Source organism: Phyllostomus hastatus, unplaced genomic scaffold (genome assembly GCF_019186645.2).
Source record: "Phyllostomus hastatus isolate PE091 unplaced genomic scaffold, TTU_PhHast_1.1 phas_scaffold_60, whole genome shotgun sequence".
In the NCBI taxonomy this organism is placed as follows: Eukaryota; Metazoa; Chordata; class Mammalia; order Chiroptera; family Phyllostomidae; genus Phyllostomus; species Phyllostomus hastatus.
Genome location: NW_025334038.1, coordinates 3,065,535 through 3,080,040, shown reverse-complemented (window position 1 = coordinate 3,080,040; position 14,506 = coordinate 3,065,535). Strand labels below are relative to the sequence as shown.

Sequence of the window (14,506 nt, the reverse complement as noted above, 5' to 3'; positions counted from 1 at the left end):
AAATAAGCATTTGTTGGTGCACTGAGTATGTCCTCTGTACAAGCACCCTGCTAGCTCTGAGGCAGGCAAGGGAGGAGAAAAAAAGTAGGTGGAAGGAGGTGAGAATCAGAATGCATTAATTCAACAACTATTTACTGAGCACCTACTATATGCTAGGTACTGGGAATACAAAAGTGAATGAGATAGAAAAACACTTCCTGCCCTGGGGAGCTAATATTTCTGTGGGTGTCATTACCCACCATGACCTGCCTAGTTAAGAATTTATGATCAGATCACCCTGTGAGATTACTTTTCTCAGAAAGACCTCTGCTCAGATCTCTCTCTCTCCAGCTAATGGGGAACCCCACAAAGATGTCTATCAAATCTATGCTGGATAGATCCAAGGATCCTTCCAAGAATGCTGAAAGACCTTAGCACCTCCATTTCCCAAGTTCTATTTCTTGTGCCACCCATTGTAGTTGCAGGAAGGATGCTCAGAGATCCCCATCAGGCTAGACCAGATATTTGGAGAGCACCTGCTCTGTGCAGGGCACCACACTAGGGGCAACTCACCGTCCAAGGGCAAGCACCTGTGTCCCAAGCACTTGGAATATTGTGTGGCATTGGGGGGCTCCCTGAGTGTTGAATGAATAAAGGACCCATGAGAACTTCCACAGGAGCTCAGAGAGGGTGGTGCTCTGGCTCAGGGTAATTCAGGAGGGTCCCTGAAGAAGATAGGAGAGGATGAGGGCCAGGCAGAACAGAGAGCTGGGAAGGGAGGATATTTTAGACAGAAAGAAACCCATGGAGGTGAGAAACCACAAGATGTTCATGGGTGGGTCTTGGTGGGGGTAGGGGGTGGAGAAGAGGCCCCTCACAGCTGCATTCCCACCACAGGGATGTCCCAATTATGCATTTTCATTCCCACTGTGCTCTCTGAGGCCTAGTTGTGGGGCCATTCTTGAGGCCCAGCCCCCATGACTCTGTCCTCAGGGTTCAGATAGCCCCTGTTAGGGCTTATCTCTCCAGCACAGGTTGGCTTCCTGGTGTAATTTGAAGATCTTTAACATCGGCTGGTGGAATACGCCCTCCAGCAATATTTCAGGAAGAGCCCAGGGTCAGATAACCCCTAGTTAGCTTCCCAGAAGAGAAGCAACCTTGGTGCCTGACTTAGCCATCAAGAGCCCCCATGTCCTCCCCCATAAAGAGAAAGGAATAACTGTCAGTACCACCCTGGTGTGAAGTCTTGGGTGAGACAGGGCTTCAGATGAAGGTACATACCTCTGGGAAGCTACCCAAAAGGTACTCACTCTCCCCCTACTACTGTGCTGTGATGCCATCAGCATGAGGAACAGGAGGGCAGTCAGTCCTGCTAGAGGCAGTCTTTCCCAGGTGTAGAGTGGTGGTTTGGAGTCCAGGAGGTCAAGACCCAGAGTCAAGCTTCAGAGTCCCCTGGAAACCCAAGGATCTTGAAACCTTAGGACTATTGGGAAGGGTCAAAGGTCATCCCTAAGGGTGGAAAAGGGACAGAGATGTGACAGGGCCACACAGGCCTGAATGCAGCTTTAAGGGGCTTTTGCTGCCTGCTTCCATTGCAGAAAAGAAGGAAGCCAGATCCAATCTGGCACGTCGGCCTCTTACCATCTGTGCCTGCCATTTAAAGTGGCTTGTGAAATAGACGTGGACTTGCGGTGTCCCTCTGAGTAAGGGAGCGGGTCTCAGAAGTCATTCTGGCCTCCACGTCCTTTTTTGTCCTGGTTAACAGGAGTTGCGCGCACTTTAACGCGAGTAGGGTCGGGAGAGGAGATGGGCACAGATCCACAATCTACGGGACTGACTCCGAATACTGGGCTAGGGGCGGAGGGTCTTTGCTCCCCGCCTCCGCCGCCCCAGCTGCAGAGCCCTGCGGTGACAAGGACCCTGAAACTCCCGGATTTCGGCCATGGGGTAGGTGGGGGAGCCTCACCAGACGCCGCTGGCGGGCTGACCGCCAGTCACCTCCCCCTCAGGGGCGGACCCCCGGCAGGCGGGCGGGGCGCGAGGGGCGGGGGCGGAGCCTTGGGGCGGGCCGTCAGCCTCTTTCGAACCTTCAGCCTCCGCGGTTTCTCGGAGCGGCGGGATTGAGAGGTGAGTGACCCGTTTCCCATACCGTGGCTGGGCTGTGGCTGCGCCCTGTCCCGGGACCCCGGGACCCCGAGACCTGGCACTGCCCCATTGCCCCCCTGCGCTATCACCACCCGGAGGCCACAAGTCTGCAGGCGACCGTGGCCGCTGGGACCAGCCACGTGTGCCCCGAGGCGGAGAGTCAGGTCCCGGGTCCCCACTCCACTCGTCCTTCTTGCTTCACAGACGCCAGCCGCGTGCGCCGCCCGGGGCGGGCAGGGTCCTGTGCTCCCTGCGCTTGGCGCGGAACTAGGGGGAGCCGGCTTCGGGACCCCTAGGTGCAGCCCGGGCGCCCCTTACGTGCACCCGCGGTGTTGACTGGCTGGTGCTGCCGCAGCTCGGCTGGGAGCAGTGGACTGCGTCTCCTTGGTCGGAAGAGGCTGGGCTGAGCAGTGTCGGCCTCTGCCCAAGAAGCTCTTGCCTGGCAAACTTACTTCTCCCACTCATTTCCCTGAAATTTAGGATAGGGTGCCCGAAGACGTATAGTTGAAACTTTGGTCACTCTGGGAAAATGAAGGGAAGGGTATGCTAAGCTAATATGGGGGTGGGCAAAAGTAGGTTTACAGTCGCAATACAAATAATACAATAATAATAATAAATAATACAAAAGTACAAGTAATACAATAATTAATAAAAATCCAAGAATACACTGTTTTGCATACTCGCAACCGTAAACCTATTTACCCAACCCTGTATGTTGTTCAGGGACTAAGAGGCGGGATCCATGCAGAAAATGAAGGCAGATCCTGCTGGAGCCCTGACAGAGGGCATGGAGAGGCCTCCTAGGTGTAAGAAATAGGCGCTCCAGAAGTGGAGGTTCTCAGAATACCCCCAGGGAATTCTGGGGGTCCATCAGTGCAGTGATGATGTAATAAGAGCAGACATTTATTATTCATTTATCTGTGCCAGGCAGCTTGCTTTGCACACGGTATTCCAGTTAATCCTCAGGACAGGAAGGCACCATTATTATCTAGTTAAAGATAGGGAAACAGCTTCTGAGAGCATTGGCATTTTGTGAAGGTATACAGGTAGCAAGATGTAGAAGAGGATTTGTACACAGCCCAGAAGAGCCTACCACTGGAAAGGAGGCATGTTCTCAGGACTGTGGCAGCCCAAGAATGAAAGTGCTGGAGGCCAGATTATTCACAAAACCAAAGGGTCTCACTTGAGTATGCCCCTTCAGTCACCTTTGTGGTTTGTTAGAACTATGGATGCCTATGTCCAACCCACAGCTGATGGAATCTGAGTCTGCAGCGTGAAACCCCAGCCCCACATCCAGCCAGGAGCACCTAGGCAGCTGGGACCTCTTTTACTCTTCTCTATCTCCAGTGGCCTACAGAGGGGCCAGCATGGAGCACGTCCTTAATTGTTATCTGATAGATGAGTGGATTTAGTGGGGCAGGGGACATTATCACTGGGGTAGAGAAGGTTTCCTGGAGGAGGCCTTGAATGGATAAGTGGCCTCAGCCAGGCAATGTGGGAGGAACCCCTGGAGTTTGCATGGGATGACACTGGCCTCAAAGCCATCAGGGAGTTAGGGGGTCGGATAGGCAGCCCAAGCCTGCTGAGCTCTCGAGGGCCTGGCCTGGTCATACTGGGACCACATGTCCAGCCTGGAAGTGCCAAACAGGTGAATTCTTCTCCTGTTCACATTTCCTTTCCATTGCCCCATTGCTCTTCCCTCCTTAGACTTATCAGAGTGTTCAGCAGGGCTTCAGGTAGTTTAAAAGTGAAAGTGAATGACCAAAGTCCATAGCTGCACAACTCAGTGATAGAGGCATGAATTGGCTGAACTGATTGTAGGGAAGGGTACCTGGCTTTGGCATCAGATGGACCCAAGTCTGCATCCTTGCAGCTCTTTGCCATGTGATGACCTTGGCACAGTCCTCAGTTCTCTGACCTTGTTTCTTCATCTATAAAATCTTGCTAAGGGCTTTGCATCTGATATTCCTATAAACGGAGGACAATAATGCCTGCCTGGGTGATTAATTGTCTGAAGGGCAGTGCTTTTAGGAGTGCAATAAATATCAGATTCCTCCCCCTTCCCCTGTGGTTTGAGTGTTAATCAGCTAGGGACCTTCCAGGCTCATTGGTCTCCTAGCCTGAACCCCTCAGTACACTAGAGAAGGTAACTAAGGCCCAGAGAGTGGCCTCAGGCCCAGCCTCAGGACTCCCTGCTAAGTGTCCTGGCCTATGACTCCCACAGTGGGACAGGTCTGTGCCTCCTGCTTCATAAAGCCTCAGGAGGCAGGGGTGATGTTCAGGTAAGCTGGGGTAGGGCGAAGCAGGCTGTTCAGTGATACCCAGGCTCTCTGGACTCCACCTGAGGCTGGAATCACCTTTCCTGCCCTCCCCACCAAGTGAGGTTCTCCTGGGCTGGGCAGTTAGTTGGAGCTGTGTAAGTTAAACACTCCAAAAATTACTTTCTAGCATCTGGACCAGGAATGGGTCTTTTAATTTAAAACAAAGAAACTTGCCAGTTTAAGGCAGCTTTTAAAACCTAAGGCCAAGCTGGCTCTTTTCCTCTCTCCTGGGGGTTGGAGGGGTGAGTGCCTCTTTTTCTCACTTGCCCTGTTCTCGACAACCCCGTCCTGTTTCAGGAAGCTGTGGAGAGTACAGAACTTGAAGGGAGGGAGGGGCCACTGTAAGGGGTTTTCAGAGGTTTGGCTATAGAAGTTGTACTTCCTCCTACAACCAGGCCCACCTACCTACCTATTTGGCCTGACTTCCTACCAATCTCAGGCCTCTGTATGTCAGCCCTTCATATCCTCAGTGTGCCTGGGGCATCACTTCCATCACACCTGAAGTGATTATCATCATCATCACTGAACAGTCAGCTTCCCATGTGCCAGGCCCTAGGCCAGGCAAGTTATATATGAGCACATTTGAACCTTCTGACTCTTAAGATGTAGATAATGTTCTCTGAACCATTTAACTTTTCTGAGAATACGTGAAACTCCAATCCATTCTTTCAACCCCAAACTTGTGGCTTCTAAGTTCTAACTATATATGCTTTTCCAAATTCTGCCTCATTTATTCATTCAATAAACATTTACTGAGAACCAATTTGGTGACAGGCATTCAAGACCTGGCTGAGTCTCACTTCTGGCAGGATGAGTGTTGATTGTCATTTATAACCCTTCACAAAACTCACACCTTCCACTTATTTCTGAATGCAAGTGAGGGAACCAGGCATCAGTGAGGTCCCACAGCTGATGGGAGCCAGGATTTAAAACCAGAAACAGCTCCCTGCTGAGCTGGAGGGATTGACCACTGTACCTGCTGTCAGGGCTTGATTGGTGACCGCTAATTTATGTGGGACCATGAACTCCTGAATTGTCACTTCAGCCCAGGGACACATGTCCCTCCTCCTCAGGGGTAGAACACTGTCCCTGGGGAATTACCTGAAGCTCAACTTTTCCCAGGTGGTCCTCATAAATCACATGGTCACCTGGCAGAACATGCAACAGGTGAGCACTAATTGTCCTGCAGTCAATCACACAGTAACTTATTCTTGTCTCCCTCTTCTGGTCCCTGAGAGCTAGGTGGGATCTAAGCAAACAGCACATTGTTAAGCCTTCTGGAGCTATCAGCTGAGGAGATTAAACTGTAAAAGAATAATAGCCCCAAGATTACAAAATCAGTCACAGGTAAATGTGATGTCAGGGCTGGTGAAGGGGCCTGCTAAGCTTTCCATGGTGGGGTGGGCAGGCTCAGTTTATGTGTAGGCAGCAGGTTTCCCAAAGCCAGTGTGCTGGCATCTGTGATGGAATGACCCTGCCTGTTAACTATAGTGTCCACATTTGTGGTGCAACTGTCATCAGAGTGGGCCTTTTGAGGTCCAAGGGGCCTGTGCTGAGACTTTCTGGATGACCACCAGCCTTGCACACGGGTTAGTAGTACTGCATTGGACACAGTGGGGTAGGGGTGTGGGGGTCAGTCACCACTTGCAGCAAATCCACCGCAGCCTGGGTGTGGGGCTGAGTGGTGCAGGAAGTGAGACCATGCTCTTTGTGGCTGGTCTGTGGAGCTGGCCCCAGGCTGGCCAAGAATATGGTGGCAGCCAGAACTAGAAGAGAAGGAAACAGGATAGTGCTGGGCATGGGCAGTGGAGGATTATGATGGGCACCAGGGTGCTTCCATTGGGAAAGACCCACCCTCTGGCCTTCCTGGATTGGAGGGTCAGAGGTTGTAGACATGGCAATGTTCTGCTCTGGTGAGCTCTGGCATGGCTGCATTTTGTCCCCTCATAGCCTTTCTACAACTCTTCTTGAACATTCTGATTTGGCACGGCTGTTTGTGGTAGGGGAAGCAGTTTCCAGGATTGCAGGGAGCTCAGGGCATAACTAAAGGCTCAGAGAGAACTCCAGTATATAGGGAAACACAGCTTGACGACTCCAGGAACTGCAGAAGCTCTTGGAAGTCTTGTTCCCTTACGCCTGGAAGGTTTGCTGTCAAAAGGAAGTATGGTTTTCTGTCAGAAGGAAGTATGGTTTCCTGACAGGGCAGTTTCTCCAAGGAGATCAGGCTACCTAGAAGCTTCAGCAGGAACAGAAGGTGATCCAGTGTTCACTGCCTGAGCCGTTGGCCCAACAGGCATCGACCAAACTCCCAATGAACAGAGCACACTCTGCAGGACTGTGCAGATAGATACACAGGTGTGTGGGGCATGCAAGTCTAACTGGGAGGCTGTATGACAATACAAAAGGTGACCTGGCAGCAAAGAAGAGCCCAGTCTCAGAGCAGAGCATAGGAAATGTGTAAACAAGAGCAGTTCTAAGGTGGGTATTTGAGGGCTTTCAAGTTCAGTATTTTGCTTACTCATCACAGCAGAGAAGGCAAGTAACCTGCCCAAGGTCACAGGGCTGGTACATGGCTGACCCTGAATTCACTCCCAAGTCTGTCTAACTAGATCCACCAATGAACACAGCTGCTTCTGAATTCAGAGCAGGGAGAGCTGGTTGTGGGGCTGTGAGGGCTGGGAAGTGCCTAAGTGCCCAAGGACACTGAGGCCGGCTCTTCAGGAAGGGGGATTTAGATGGCCAAGAGGATGTCCAGACTTCAGGTGGAAGTAACAGGGTTGGCAGAGGTGGGAAGCAGCAGGGACTGGAAGGAAGGGGAGTGGAAAATGAGCTAAGCAGGAGTCAGTCTGTGCATGCTGGACGGTATTGGACTCTGCGAGAGTCAAGAATGCCTCTGCTCACAAGAGCTTTCTGTCTAGCAGACAAGACACAGGGGCCACAGTATCAGAGAATTGTGCAGGCCCTGTTCCATTGTAATAACAGAGTAAACCCGCCTGGAGCCTGTGGTATATATTCTGGTTATCAAATGCTCAGGGTTATTCAGAGCTACCATTTCCCAAGATCACCAGTTTTCAAACAAGTAGAAAATCGAATATACTTGTCCTAATACTGAACATGGCATAATTTACTCTAATGATAGAGAAGCCTCCAAACCTCTGGCCTCCCTCTGTGCTGTCGGCATGGCCTCCAGGCAACTTTGAAAGCCCTCATCAGCAGGCAGGCACACACCCATCATGCTTTGCCCTGTGACAGTGCTGTCTTCTGTCTGTGGGTCCTTCTGTCTTTCTCCCCACGATGGGCATTGACAAGCAAGTAAAGACAACCAGGAAGCCTTTGTTGGCACAAAATGCGGAGAGAATTATCACTTAACAGTGATTGCAATAAATTACCCCTGCACTTTCTGCAGTCATTATGTTTGGTTTTGTATTACAAAGTGCGAACATATCTTCTCTCTCTCTCTCTCTCTCTCTCAATCTCTCTCTCTCTCTCTCTCTCTCTCTCTCTCTCTCTCTCTCTCTCTCTCTCTCTCTCTCTCTCTCTCACACACACACACACACACACACACACACACACACCGTAGTGAAGCAGTCTTCCCTGCCCTGAATGACATTTATTCATTTTATACATCATGGGTTCTGCTCGTTGTTCTACCCTAGTTCCTGTAGAAAACAGACTTGAGTCTGAGCCATTACTTATCACTGGTGAGGTTTCTTCCCCAAATAGGTGTATCAAGCCAGAACTGCTCTCTCACATATACTCTGCAATTGATCATCAGTTACCACTCCCCAGCCAATTGTGTTGCCAAGAACCGGAGTGCAGGGTGAGGGTGCAGCCACCCTGTTGTCCAAGCCCCCGGGGAGGTCCCTTGCCTTCTGAGGGTCAGCTGGAGTCCCACCTTCAAAACAGAAGTCAGGTTGCCCACAGGTTGGAGGGAGACCCAGGCAAGAAGGGTGACCCAGGTCACAGTGGAGCTGTCAAGGACTAGTACTTCAGACCCTTTTGTCAGCTAGATGTTGTGCCAGACTGTTGTTGGTAAATCTGGTTAGGACACTGACCCCAGATGGGCATGTGCAGTCGCCTCCCAACAGCCCCAGCAGCTCCCTGGCCTGGTCACTCTACCCTGTCATCTCAGGGTCCCAAGGGCCAGAGCTGCACAGCCTCAATTTGGGTGAGGCTACTTTGGGACTGGCAGCAAAGAGCACAATGTAATGAAGTTCTTGCCAAAATAAAACAGGAAATATTATCATCTAAACATTAAGTCCAGAGCCTTTTCAAAGTAAACGGCTCAAGGATTTATCACACACAGTGCCTTGAGTTAGTTAGAGTCACAGTGTTGTGGGGTCTGATGTTTTAAGGAAAAAAAATGTTAATGTTTATGATTAATTCTCTGGAGGGCAGGCCCACTGGGAATTGTAAATTTTATTTATTGGTAACCATTTCTTGGGTGGTTTATCACAGAACTGCTGCTGTAAGTAATCAAACCGGATTTTTCTGGAATGATTAGAAAATCTAGATGTTTGTAAAAAGACCTATAAATTATTCATTCACTTCTTTTTTGAGAAGCGTTGTGGTAATAAACTTCTCTTTTCCATCAGACCAATTTGCACACATGTGCATTGTGTGTGGATTGGCTTGTGTCTGTGTGTGCCCCAGCTTTTTGTATTCTCTTTTGAAGAAACTTCTCAGTCTTCCCTTTCAAAATATAATGATTTTGCTTTATGATGTCTAAATAACAATTCCAGGCAGAGATACAAGAAATATAACAGTAAATGTGAGAGTCCATCAGAAAGGGAACATTCCCACAGAGAAATAGAAATGCACCAATTAAGATGTGTGTGGCTATAACCCAGCTTTTAAGCCTGATTTGAGACTGGCATTCTCTATTCTCTCTCCCCTCAGGTCAGCTGTGCAGACAGTGGTGGGAAGGAGGCCTCAGATGGAGCATCCTTCTGGCCTCCTGAACCCCTCAGCCCAAGAGGGAGGGAGGGCCTGGGGCTCATCCTGCATGGTTTGGAATCTAGGTTAGAGGGTGGCCCTGGATTTGCAGAAACAGTTTGAGAATGAGAGGTTAGACAGTATGGGTTCGGGCAACTCAGCAAGGTAAGGGATAGTGAGAGGAAGGGAGCAGACCACCCTAGAGCCCCATGTGGACCAGGTGACCGGCTGTTTCTTTTCTTTAGTTAGTATTTTTTTAATTATATTTTTTCATTACCATTTAACTCCTTTATACCCTGTCCCCCTTCCCCCACCTCCCCTGCAATCACCACACTGTTGTTCATGTCCATGAGTCCTTTTTCCTTTTTGCTCGATCCCTCCACACCCTAACTACTACCCCCAAGAGCTGTCAGCCTGCTCTCTGACTATAAGTCTGTCTCATGTTGGGGGAATGCAGACTGGTGCAGCCACTATAGAAAGCAGTATGGAGATACCTCAAATAATTAAAAATGAAGCTGCCTTATGACCCAGTGATTCCACTTCTGGGAATTTATCTGAAGAAACCCAAAACACTAATTGAAAAGAACATAAGCACCCTATGTTCATTGCAGTGTTGTTTACAATTGCCAACATCTGGAAGCAGCCCAAGTGTCCATCAGTAGATGAGTGGGTAAAACAACTATGATACATACACATAATGGCATACTATTCAGTCATAAAAAAGAAGAAAATTTTACCCTTTGGGACAACATGGATAGACCGGAGAACATCGTGCTAAGTGAAATAAGCCAGTCAGAGAAAGACAAATACCATATGCTTTCACTCACATGTGGGAATCTAATGAATAAACTGAACTGACCGGTTATTTCTCATGCCCATGACAATGAGCTGCCCGCCTTCAGCACCCTGGAGGCAGCTGGAATGCAGGGACTGGATGGGACCTTAGAGAAGTCCTAACTGGGCCTTAGTTCTCTCATCTGCACAATAGAAGTAAGGATAGTTTTCTACACATTAAACCCTGAGTGTAAGTCCACAGTCAGAATTTCTTCATTGTGAGCCTGTCCTCACCTCACAGTGACTTCTCCTCGTGTGATTCCTGGTTGCTGCAGAAGTGCCTCATGCCAGACACTTCCTGGGTGCTGGGGTGAGGCTGGCTGCTGCCTCTTTCTTTGTAGGGGAAGGTGGACTTTCATAGCTCCCGGGGAAGCCCGGAGTTTCTACGGAGAAGAGAGAACAAGGAGATTTCCCTGAAAGTGGCTTCTGTTTGGGTAGCAAATGGTCCACTTTTTACTTAGATTGCTTATTTCAGATCCATAACATGGGAAAGATTTTACAGAAGCTATTAGTCATTTTACCTGACTAGGAATTGTGAATTATTGTATCAAAATATAATTTTATTTTAGTTTAGTTTTTTAAAAGATTTTATTTATTTATTTTAGATGGGGGTGGCGAAGGGATGTTTCTCTCCCTCTTTTTAAGGAGGGAGAGAAACATCAGTGTGTGGTTTCCTTTTGCACACCCCCTACTGGGGACCCGACCTGGCCTGCAACCCAGGCACATGCAATGACTGGGAATCATGCAGGCGACCCTTTGGTTCAGAGGTCAACGGTCAATCCACTAAGCCATGCCAGCCAAGGCAAAAGGTATTACTTTTAATATTAACCTTAGCATATGGGAAGGAGTGATGGAGGTTATGGGGGCAGGGACCCCACCACCATCCACCCCTTGGACCTCTAAGGGAAAGGGGACCCAGGGAGAGGGAATTAATCCTGCCTCACAGAGGAGATAGTGGCCTTTCTGATGGACCTTGAGTTTCATCAGTTGGAGGGAAGGGACTTTGCAGACAAAAAGATTAAATCTATGACTTTAGCAGTAAAAAGTGTGAGGCTTGGGTGTGCTGGCCACTAACGAGCCTGTAGATGGGGCAGGACTCAGATAAGAAAGGCCAAGAAGGCCATCAGCTGGGTTTCGTCTGCCCCTGAATACCCTACCTGATGGAGACCGGGCAGAGTCCTCTGAATGACTGCTGCCCCCGTCTCAGAAACCCACTGGCCCAGGAGCCATTGACCTAGCATCCCTGCAGCCTCCTTCCATGGGAACCCATGTGCCAAGCTGCTCCTGTTACGCCCAAATGTGGAGTTTGATTTTCCACTCTGGCCAGAGCTGCATGAGTCATTTGTGTTTTTCTGTTTATTTGCATCGCTTAAACACATCTGTGCATTATTAGTCCTCTGTGTTATTAAGTTTATCAAATAGGGAAATGTCTGGCCAGGTCTGACAATATTGCCAGGCTGCTATAAGGATTAGAAACTTGTGGTATTTAATCACCACTGGGTACTGGAGAGCCCAAGCTAGATTTTGGGGAGAAAGGCCAGGATTCACAGCACGCTCTGCCCTCAAGCACAGAGTTGAAGTCATTCAAGCCACAAACATTCATTGAACACCACTTGGTGCCAAGCCCAGGTTAGTTGGGAGAGACACAGAAATGAGTAACACGTAACCCCTAGTTTAGTTGGGTGACAGATAAGTGAACCAGGGTGTGCAGTCAGTAGTAATGTGTCTAGAGTGCACAGTGAGTCCCAGAGTTCGAGAGCCCAGGAGGAAGCCAGGAGGTGCTCCCTGGGCTGCCTACATCAGCGTTTTAAGCTCTTGGGGACTCTTAACAAAAGTCAGAGTTCTCCATGGAGCTGGCCCATGACAAAACTGGTCACAATTGGGAAGGAGTTGTATGACCCTCCCATGTATCAGTTAGAGTGGAGAGTGACTTCCAGTGACCCTAGGAACCACTGAAGGTCAGGGGAGGACCCTCCGTGCCCCCTCAGAGGTTTCCTGATAAAGGTGGTCCATCAGCTGGGCAAAGCAGGGGAAGCATGCATCCCCAAGCCCAAGAATTGGATCACAGGAGGCAGCTGAGCTTCTTGGCAGAAGCCCCTGGAGCTGGCCCTGTGTGTCTTGGCTGCCTCTGCCCCTTTCCCTGTACTCATGCCTCCCTCTGCCCAGGAGCAGTGCTTCTATCCCTGATCCTGCAAACCTACACTATGGCAAGGGGAAGGGAAAGGGGGCAGCCACAGCCCACAAAACCTATCTGGTCCCAGGGTTTACAGTTCCAAGTGTCCCTGGAAAGCAAGAAGCCACCCAACCCCAGACGCTGAGGCTGCAGATTCAGCTGCTGCCTCCTGACAGCCTCCAGTCTGGCTGGGTTAACCAGTGCAGAAGAATCAGGCCGCCCTCTATGTGCCAGCTCTCTGACCTCACTGGGAAGAGGTCAGCCACTCCTCTCTGGCTCCCACAGTTCTGGGCATTGCCACCGTCAAGCACTTCAGTCCTCGCTGCAGTGTGCCCAAGGCCTTTCCCCTAAGAGCCCGAAGAGGACAGGCTGTCTTCTGGCCACCTGCATAGCCCTAGTGCCTTGCTCCATGCTGGGCACACGGTAGGTATACACGGAATAACAAATGAGGAAATGTTTTGGATGAGGATTTTCAGGACCAACTATTACAGAAAACTGCATAGGCACTTCACACCTCCAGAGGGTACTAGTCACATGGGTTACAATGTAAATGGCACCCCCTGGGGTTGTGCAGCATGGCACCCATGGGCATAAGCATCTTCACCGCTTCGAGCTGCTGCCTTTGGTCCTGACCACTGGGCATTCCTCCTGCCCTTCCCAACCAGCACTGATCAACCATCCTGCCTATTGGAGGCAGTGGGCAGTAATGACTTGTTCTAGTGAGCAGTTCTTCCAGGCCTAGCTGTCAAATTGCAGTAGTGAAAGAGCCCTGGATGGAGAGTCAGGCCATCTGAATTCTTGGTCATCCAGGAAACTCAATCTTCCACGAAGATCTACCTAGTTGGGGTGTTGGGGTCTCCTGGGTTCCCAGGATCTGTGGCTTCCCCGTAACACTCCTCCGTTCTCCATCAGCCCATAGTGGGCCTGATGACCCATGCACAGGAGGGGAGGGGGCTATGGGAGCATCCCTGTGGTGTTTGCCTAATTTTTTCAGCAAAGAAAGCCTCTATGGCCTTGACTGCCCTTGCCTCACTGAGAAGACCCAGCTCTGACCCTCAAGACCTAGAGAGGTCTGATACCAGTGGTCCTGGGGTCAGGGAGGGCTTTAGCAGAGGTGGGCTTGGAGAGGCCTGAGTGTACAGACCCAGGAAGAAAGTTGAATATGGAGTGGTTCCTGCAAGTAATTTGTTAATTCATTCACTCCCTACACAGACCTTTATTGAGTATCGACTTCAAAGTGTGGTCCTGGGACCAGCAGCATCAGAAATTCTGGGGAAGGAGCCCAGCAACACATTTTAACAAGCCCTCCCAATGACTCCACTGCAGTTCAAGTTTGACACAATGTGTGCCAGACACTGGGCGACAGGCTGCTGTCGCAATGCTGAGTGCGACTCCATTCCTTCCTGGTGGAGCTTGGAGTCCAGGAGGGAGGCAAACAGGAAAGAGAGAAATCCTGCCCATGGGAAAGGGGCTGTTCTCAAAGGGTGTGGAGGCAGAGAGGCAGCTGGCATGGGTTTCATCCAGGAGCTGGGGATGCTGGTAAGGGAGGTTGGCCTGGAGACCCCAGTGATGTGAGGATGGTTTTTGGCAAGCAGCCAGATGGTAGGACTAGCAGCCCCTAGAGGACTCATGGAGCTCAATACCTAATCCCAAACCAACCCCTACTAGCCTCTCCAAACTATAAGCCCCTACCTGTTCCACCGACCCCATCTTCCCAGGGCCCGAGTCCCAAACAGCAGCTAGTCATTTCCTCCATTGTTTTGGCGGGGAATGTACACAGGTCATTATCTCAGAACATTTTTAGAAAATTTTAGAGTAAGTTTTTCCATTCACTAGAGAACAGCATGTATTGATTTAAGAGTATCTATTTCTGCTTTTAAACAAAGGTTTTTTTAAATTCTAGGCACAAGAGGAACAAAATGAAAAATAGTGGATTTTATAGGCTTGTACCGTGGCACCTGGTCTATCTCACATGATCCTTACTGTAGCTCATTGAAGTCAGTAGAGCCATTGTGCTGTGCAGATGAGAGAACTGAGGCTCCCAGAGGTCCAGTCACTTGGTGAGGCCACCCAGCTAATACACGGTAGGGCTGAAATAAGACCCCAGCTGCCTCCAAGC

General features: G+C 50.0%; 1 protein-coding gene across 2 annotated transcripts in view; it reads left to right on the top strand.

Moving 5' to 3' along the window:
• Positions 1-1,790: 1,790 nt before the first annotated feature.
• Positions 1,791-14,506, top strand: part of STEAP3 (STEAP3 metalloreductase) — a 53,575-nt gene continuing 40,859 nt past the window's right edge. Inside the window, exon 1 of one of the 2 annotated variants that reach the window (XM_045826275.1) lies at positions 1,791-1,926. The gene's annotated coding sequence lies outside the window, so the exon portion shown is untranslated. Of the gene's footprint in view, positions 1,927-2,048; positions 2,107-14,506 lie in introns of those variants that run through there. The other variant, XM_045826274.1, reaches the window with a different exon arrangement.